At 36.1% G+C, this 9155-nt stretch overlaps 1 protein-coding gene across 1 annotated transcript in view; it reads right to left on the bottom strand.

Annotated features, from left to right (window-relative positions):
- Positions 1-7323: 7323 nt before the first annotated feature.
- Positions 7324-9155, bottom strand: part of LOC125248463 (unconventional myosin-XVIIIa-like) — a 119156-nt gene continuing 117324 nt past the window's right edge. The window contains 1 exon segment of the mRNA XM_048160352.1: positions 7324-7381. The gene's annotated coding sequence lies outside the window, so the exon portion shown is untranslated.

The following is a 9155-nucleotide window of genomic DNA, read 5'->3' as shown; positions in this document are numbered from 1 at the left end:
CCAGGACTGCTGGAGGGTGTGTAGCTCTTTGAGTTAGTGTTCACGTTCATGACGCCCGTGGGTTATGAGTGGGAAGAGACTGACAGCTGCTGTTTGTTACACAGCTACAAAGGACAAAAAAACTGGGGTGTAGCTAGTGTTGCCACCACAACCATTATCTAACTTGCTACATTCTGTAGAAAAACCCATCTGAAAACTGCTTAAGTTGTTAATTACATGGTTCCCACAGCTTTTGACCAAGACATTACTTTTGTTTGTTTTTAATTAGTGGATAAGGAATTGTAAAAAACAAAAAAAGAAAAAACAGATCGCCAAGGTGTATTTCCATTTATGTCAGCCCTTGAAATTAATAGATTTTCTTTTTTTGACTAATATAACAAAAACAAAAGTCCTTGAATAAAAATTCAGCCCTATATGGAGGACACAGCTTATACAAAAACAGTGTTAGCTAATCACTTAGGCTTCCAAAAATACAAATAGCAAGGAATAACTGACAACGGGCCGTTGAATTCTTAAAATAATGTTGCACCCGAGGTGGTAATTCGGCCATGACGTGAAGCGGGTGTGCATTATTTTCTAAGAATTCAACAGACAGGAGTCAATTATTGCATTTATACTACGGTTACCACAACTCAAGACACTGTTCCGATGTTGTATTTCAAGACATTTGTAAGGTTTTTGCCTTTAAAACACTCGTGTGTGGGACTAATTTCTTACGCATCTCATCCCAAGCCTCCGTTGCCCCTTCGCCGGGAGTTTGATTGACAAGCGATCTAACCAATCTAATCATAACGCCGAATCCGCCATTTTGTCCGACACAGCAGTCAGGAGTTAGAAGATTAACCTCGGTTTACTTGAACTTGAAAAATGGTGTGTATTTACATCTTTCTGCGTTTGAAACAACATTCTTTCTCATGTTCATTCATGTTTATTTGATGCTATAAATTAACTAGTAGGAAAAGATGATCGGTTTACGAGCCGCTTGAGCTGAGGCGCTACAGCGAACTGTCATGACACATTAAAGAGCCACAAAACGGTTTTTATTGTTCAAATTTCTTAAAAAAAATAAATAAAAAAAAATTTACACACTTTGAAAGCTGCGGTTTTGTTTAATATCATAAGTAACCTGCTCTGTCTTGTCTGTCGAAGTGTTGTCAGTGTCCTCTTTGCTCCGCGATGTTTTTTCCACTCTGTGGCGTGACAGACCAAGCAACAGTAACTAAGGGGGACGGGTCTTTGCGAAGGGTCAACGTCACTTCAAGGGTTAGTTCACCCAAAAATGAAAATTATGTCATTAATTATTCACCCTCATGTCGTTACACACCTGTAAGACCTTCGTTCATCTTCGGATCACAAATTAATATATTTTTGATAAAATCCGATGGCTCAGTGAGGCCTCCATCGCCAGCAATAACACTCCCTTTTTTCAATTCCCAGAAAGCTACTAAAAACATATTTAAAACAGTTCATGTGACTACAGTGGTTCAACCTTAATATTATAAAGCGACTAGAATACTTTTTTGTGCGCCAAAATTCCTGTGAGAAGGCCGCAGCAACTCTAAAGTTAGTGTTTTAAAAGAGCTCTATATGTTATGCAAGCTAATATTGATTTGTACTGCTGTCGTCATGAGTCCATTAAAAATATTCAAGCTTACATTCTGCATTTATAAATGACTAAAGGTCTCAGCATGATGTCTATACTGTAAGTGCTTCTCCTCAACCACTGCACATAATCCAGTAGGTATAGAAAACCTACATTCCAATGAATGTTCAGGATAGCAATTATTTACTGAATAGGTATAGCTATTATGGAACATAATTGTTATAAGCCTAGGTTTTAGGTAAGAGAATTGTGGCTTATGGTTGAAATGTATTTAAATGTATTTTTAAGATAAAATAATGGTTTATTTTGTAGAGATATGCTGCTGGCTTGTGCTCATCTCACCTACTTGAGCCAATGGAAAACTCAAAGCTGTGCTGCGTCCAGTAAGCTGCCTTTCCTATTGTTAGCTCATAGAGATTACAAAATAGCGACTTTATTCAACAATATCTAGTGATGGGCGATTTCAAAACACTGCTTCATGAAGCTTCAAAGCTTTACGAATCATTTGTTTCGAATCAGTGGTTCGGAGCGCCAGAGACACATGAACTATTGAAGTTTCAAAACACTTATGACGTAACAAAGCCTCCTTTACTGAAATCATTGGATTTTGGCGCTCTGAATCACTGTTTCGAAACAAATGATTCGTAAAGCTTTGAAGCTTCATGAAGCAGCGTTTTGAAATCGGATTGAAATCATCGGATTTTAACAAAAATATCTGAATTTGTGTTCCGAAGATGAACTAAGGTCTTACGGGTGTGGAACGACATGAGGGTGAGTCATTAATGACACAATTTTCATTTTTGGGTGAACTAACCCATTCAGAACTAGTAACGGAGGAGAGTAGGCCTATGCGCTTTCAGGACACAATAAAACGTATTTTGTGGCAAAAAATATGACAATAATTTGTCGTTTTCATCCTATTCAAAGCTTAACGACGCATCTTTTTGGACAAGCTTTTAATTAACTGTTAACTATTCGATTTGTCTGTTTGTACTGATGATATTGTAGAGCAGGGGTGCCCAATAAGTCGATCGCGATCTACCAGTCGATCGCAGAGACAATGCTGGTAACGTTAGATCGCACACAATTTTAATAAATGCTTTTGTTAAATTTTAATAAAAAGAAATAACGATGCCCTTCCTATGCTTTTAGGTTCTGTCTGACTTGCGTTTCACTAATACATTTTTACCAGGCAAGTTTTTGTTTATTTAGTTGCCAGGACAACTAGCCGGAGAACAGCGCGCAAAGTCGTCTTCCTCCAAATACGCACGAAACACAGCCGGCTCTAAAGTAAGCGTGCACGTATTGAGCAGACGATTTTTATGGACACATCCACGATCTCTTTCATGTTCAGCATTTTCGCACATAGAGCTTGTTGGTGTAAGAAAGTCTGGAAAAGCATCCGCCTCCTTGTAGCTACTTAATAATGAATCATTTTGAACGGCCGACCATCGCATGTGCTACGTCAGTTGTGATTGACAAGTTTACACATTGGCAGCGGTGTTTTGTCGACAAAGATTATGTAAAACTGTCTAATTATATTCAGTACAAGTCATCAGAATAAGGTAAATTCCCTGGCTATTGTAATCTGTTGTGCTATTTTTTTTTTTTTTTTTTTTTTTTTTTGGTTGGTTGATCTCATTTATGCTAGTTGATCACTTTAAAAGTAGATCATCAGGCAAAAAAGTGTGGGCACCCCTGTTGTAGAGTATATTTATTTTTATTTATCTTGTTATTTTTTTATTGTAAAGCACTTTGTGACCCCTCCTTGTCTGTGATAAGTGCTATATAAATAAACTTTACTTACTTACCTATTGTTTACTATATTTATTTACTTGGTCGGTGTCGCTGTGGGTTTTGTTTATTTTGCTGTTGTATGCTGTAAGGAGGACCTATTGAAATAACTGAAATCATTTGGCGAAGTGATATGGAACTGCCTAGAACTACTTTAGCCGTGTGTTTCCCTGAAAATAATTGCACACCTTTAGAACGTTGATCAACCAATCAGATTCGAGCATTCAACAGCCCCGTAGTATAAATGATAATCATCATCATCATCATCATCATCAATCAATTATAATAATAAGTTTGGGGTCAGTAAGATTTATTTATGCTTGTAAAGAAATTACTTTTACTCAGCAAGGCAGCCTTAAACCGATCAAAAGTGACAGACATTTATATTGTTACCATCTAAGAATCCTGTTTAAAAAAAAAAACATCATCCATAAAAATATAAAGCAGCAAAACTGTTTTCAACAATGATAATAAACATTTTTTCTTGAACATTAAATCATCATATTAGAATGATTTCTGAAGGATCATGTGACACTGAAGACTGGAGTAATGATGCTGAAAATTCAGTGTTGCCATCACAAGAATAAATTAAATTTTAAAATATATTAAAATAGGAAACAATTTAAATTGTAATACTATTTCACAATATTACTGTTTTTAGTGTATTTTTTGATCAAATAAATGCAGCCTAGGTGAGCAAAAGAGACTTGTTTCAAAAACAAAGACCTTACTGACCCTAAACTTTTGAATGGTAAATATATTTACAGACACTGTTTTGACGTGAAGCAAGTTCCATCTCACCTATCAATTCAATTTATCTGCACAGCAGGTGTTTGTGCATCAGAATGCAAGGACACTCCTGTGAGAAGGCCGCAGCAACTCTAAAGTTAAAACTGTCATAGTGTTTTAAAAGAGCTCTATATGTTATGCAAGCTAATATTGATTTGTACTGCTGTCGTCATGAGTCCATTAAAAAAATTCAAGCTTACATTCTGCATTTATAAATGACTAAAGGTCTCAGCATGATGTCTATACTGTAAGTGCTTCTCCTCAACCACTGCACATAATTCAGAAGGTATAGAAAACCTACATTCCAATGAATGTTCAGGATAGCAATTATTTACTGAATAGGTATGGCTATTATGGAACATAATTGTTATAAGCCTAGGTTTTAGGTAAGAGAATTGTGGCTTATGGTTGAAATGTATTTAAATGTATTTTTAAGATAAAATAATGGTTTATTTTGTAGAGATATGCTGCTGGCTTGTGCTCATCTCACCTACTTCTCTGCTTTGATTGGAGCCAATGGAAAACTCAAAGCTGTGCTGCGTCCAGTAAGCTGCCTTTCCTATTGTTAGCTCATAGAGATTACTGCAAGCCTTCCTATTGTGCAATGGAGCAAACAGCCAATGGAAAAGAAAAGCTTGTTGAATGTGAACCATAGACAGGGCTTTTCTACTCTGTGTAATTTGGCTGCATATTTTGTATTTAAATGCTGAAATTCAAGGCTCCATTCATTCTACTTCTTCTGATCTTTCAGAAATATAAAAGAAGACACTCAGAATCTGTTGCTCTCATAGAGATGATGAATATTGCAGGTTTTATCTTTCTACTAACATATTAAAATATAAAAGCTCTGGATGAAGACATTTTTTAAAGCTGCTGTGTGTAATTTCTTTGCACTAAAACGGCATTAAAATGGGGTTGAGCAGAGAAATTGCTTTTGTCTGCTTTTTGCTTTTAACATTGTTTGATTAGTGACACAGCAATAATGGTTCAAACAATGGAAGGTTTAAGGAAACCTTTGTGAAAAATGCTATTATTTATTGTAATAAATGTATTATTTAGGATAAACCCCTTGAGATTAAATATTTTGTTATTGTTTTTTATTGAAAATATTTTTGGAATTCTATTTAGCGCCACTAATGGTGCAGAAATTATAAACTGCAGCTTTAAAATTTAAACAAAAATGGTGTGATGAACATGCGAAAATTTGTTTTACATTCTGTGCCTACTATTAAAAAAACGTATGAAATAAGCATATTGAAACAGGTCTAAAACAATCACCATCATTTATTTACAATATATTAAACTGTAATGCAAAATTATTACTTATATCAAGTGGTCATTTATTCAATAAAGAAAATAAACATTAGCCATTTTGAAAGCTAAAATGAATCATACAGATATTTATATATTTTCATATTAATGTGTACAGCCAGCAAATGTTATGTATCTTGAAGCCACATGTTTTAATTCGCCAGAAACATCATTTTTTTCATATTAAAATCAATATTGACTGCATAGAAAAGAGGATAAAGTGGTTGACCTTTGCAGAGGGTCTATAAAACTAATACACATGTAAAATACACACGCTGTCTCCCTTTAAAAATCAAAGAGAAGCAATGATATCCTTTCATTGCCATTATGCTGTTGCTTTATATTTTGGCAGCTTCGCTCAATCCATCAATGCTAGATCATAAATACTACAATGAAAGCAGAACAACAAAACAACAGAAGGCAACAACGGAAATTGAAGGGGTGAGTGTCCGTACGGGTTCAAGTGAGTCTCAAAGCCATTAGGTAAGGCCAAAAATACTGACGAATCCAATGTGACCACATGCTGTAGGGAAGCTGGGATTTCACAGTATCGGTTCTGTCTCCATCTTGTGCTTCTGGTTGCATCACATCAGCACGAAAAGCAACTTTGAAGCTGTTTGTTTATCCAGTATCAGTGGAGTTGGATGAGAAATTACCACAATGCCCCATTTACCCAAGAATATAAGTATTCCCTTGGGAAAGCCAAACATCTATGGTAACCAAAACAAAAAAGCCTGAGAACGACGACAACCACAACAAGAAAGTGTGGGGAAAAACACTGAGCCATATAACATCTACTGTGAGCAAGCACTTAGTCAATGCAGTCAATGCAGTCAGAACAGAATAAGACAAGACATATTGAGAGTCCAAACCGCTGCTCATTTCTCATTTCATTGGCCTGATCAGCTTTTTTCCTCTACGTATAAAAGATCAAAAAAGTGAAGACTGAGAGGAGAAATGGGCTCTATTTTCATTGGGAGGCATGACTTCCTCTCTCACTTAATCGAGCAAAAAACACCAATCCTTCACCTTATGAAAGCGAAGAAAGATGCAAGAAAGTTTGTGAAAAAAAAAAAAACGTGCGTGTACAGTTGGGGAGATGGCAAGGAAGAGGTCTTAAATCAGTCCCACCTCAACTCCCTCCTCTCCTCTGACTTAAAGAAAGAAAAACTAATTTGCTCATGTACCCAAAACAAAGCTTTTTTTTTTTTTTTTTTTTTTTTTTTTTTGGTAATACAATATTTTCTTTGCCTTTTTTCTCTTGGTTTTCTTTTAATCTAACACAACAGTAAAACCCAGACATTTGTTGTTTACATAATGTCATGTATCTTTGGCTCAGCCCTGACCATGCAAGAGGCTGTAACACTTTGCCTCAAGCAATATCCATTACTGAATCCTGACCGGAACAAGAATGCAAGCACAGCGTTTGCTTATTTAGAAAGGAAGAGGAAGAACATCAGAAGTAAAAGCACACAAACAGGAAAGAGTCAACAGTGCTGTGATTCATGATGCTGTACAAACTCTTTAAAGCTCTAAACACAAAGCACATGGAAAATAATAATACTAATAACAAGTCGAAAGAAATGGGGTGTATATCTTTGCCAGAGTGCGTCTCATCGTGCTCCTCCTCGCTGAAATCCTCTCAAGTTCTTGGAAGACACTGATTTGAACTCAAAAGTCTTCCTTTTCTGTGAACGTGAGTGCATGTGAATGTGTGTGCGTGGGGGCGGCTACGCGGTGGTCTCGCCATCGCTGTCATTCAGGTAGCTGCTGCGTTTGTAGCGGGAACGGTAGGTGCTTCGGCCCGCGCTCCCTTCCTCTTTTTCTTCTTCCTCTTCCTCGTCAGATCTGTCAAGGCAGAAGCGTCTGCGGCTGGAGGGTGGGCTGGAGGGGGGGAGATAGAGAAGCTTTGATTAGGATCAGCATGTGGAAAGAGGACCAAAGAGGATAATCTCTGAAGGAATGTTGGGTTATCAAACTTCAGAATGTGGGGTAACAATATTTAACAGGGCCTATAATTCAGTATCGTCTTTGGTGATGCGTTAGTGGTGCAATACACACAAATCACATTCAAATCACACCAGGTATTGTGCCATGAAACCTTATCAGATAATTGTTAGTGAAGTTGTACAAGCAAACAACAGTTTCATTAGGTTACTAAATTATCATTAGATCAATAGTAAAGTAAAAAAATAATACTAAGTTGTGATGGTAATGGTAAGTTAAAATTTGATAATATATTGTCTAAATAATTTAAAAATGAAACACTCAACTAAAACCAATCCTTATAAATGCTACAAGTGAATTTGTGCATCACAGCATTATAATGTACAATATGAAAAATGGATATTCAATTTGAGATTGCTAAAGAATACATTTAACAGTGTTAAATTAACTGATTAATTAACTTTAAGTGAGCTTTAGATGACATCAAACGTAATCTAAAAGTAAAAATGGGGGAAATGAGTATGAACAATTAAATATCCAAAGCAAATCATCATCATAATTTAACACACCTGTAAGACCTTTGTTAATCTTCAGAACACAAATTAAGATATTTTAGTTGAAATCCGATGGCTCCGTGAGGCCTCCATAGGGAGAAATGACACTTCCTCTCTCAAGATCCATAAAGGTAGTAAAAACATATTTAAATCGGTTCATGTGAGTACAGTGGTTCAATATTAATATATAAAGCGACGAGAATATTTTTGGTGTGCCAAAGAAACAAAATAACGACTCATTTAGTTATGGCTGATTTCAAAACACTGCTTCTGGAAGCATCGGAGCACAAATGAATCAGTGTATCGAATCATGATTCAGATCGCGTGTCAAAATGGCAACGGCTGAAATCACGTGACTTTGGCGCTCCGAACAGCAGATTCGACACACTGATTCATTTGTGCTCCGATGCTTCATGAAGCAGTATTTTGAAATCGGCCATCACTAAATAAGTCGTTATTTTGTTTTTCTTGGCGCTCCAAAAATATTCTCGTCGCTTTATAATATTAATATTGAACCACTGTATTCACATGAACCGATTTAAATATGTTTTTAGTACCTTTATGGATCTTGACAGAGGAAGTGTCATTGCTCCCTATGGAGGCCTCACGGAGCTATCGGATTTCAAATAAAATATCTTAATTTGTGTTCTGAAGATTAACGTAGGTCTTACGGGCGTGGAATGGAATGAGGGTAAGTAATAAATGACATTATTTTCATTTTTGGGTGAACTAACCCTTTAAATCGGATGATAACAATATAGTACCGATATATTATAAACCCTAGTACTGACACGGATGGATGGGTACAGAAGTGTTTGCACAATCAAGTCAGTACAGAGCTGAATACAGATAAAAGCACTCTCTATTAAAAATCTACTTCTATAAAAAATCTATGGTTCATTTTAAACAACCTGTAATATTCTTGATGTCTACTCATAATCTTATCAGTGAATTAACATATAAATGAACTGTATCCTGTAATTATACAAGAGCAAGCAGAGAGATGTAGAGAAAGCATGAATACCTCACCCTCTTCAAAAAGTCAATGATAACTTTTTGTGTCACTGAGTCTTATCTTCCCTTTGTCACAATAATACAAACTTCAGGTTAATTGCTGGCAAGCAGTCCTAATCGATTTTCTGTTTAATTATGTCTAA

Source organism: Megalobrama amblycephala, linkage group LG16 (genome assembly GCF_018812025.1).
Source record: "Megalobrama amblycephala isolate DHTTF-2021 linkage group LG16, ASM1881202v1, whole genome shotgun sequence".
Lineage (NCBI taxonomy): Eukaryota > Metazoa > Chordata > Actinopteri > Cypriniformes > Xenocyprididae > Megalobrama > Megalobrama amblycephala.
This window is presented reverse-complemented; position numbering and strand designations above follow the sequence as displayed.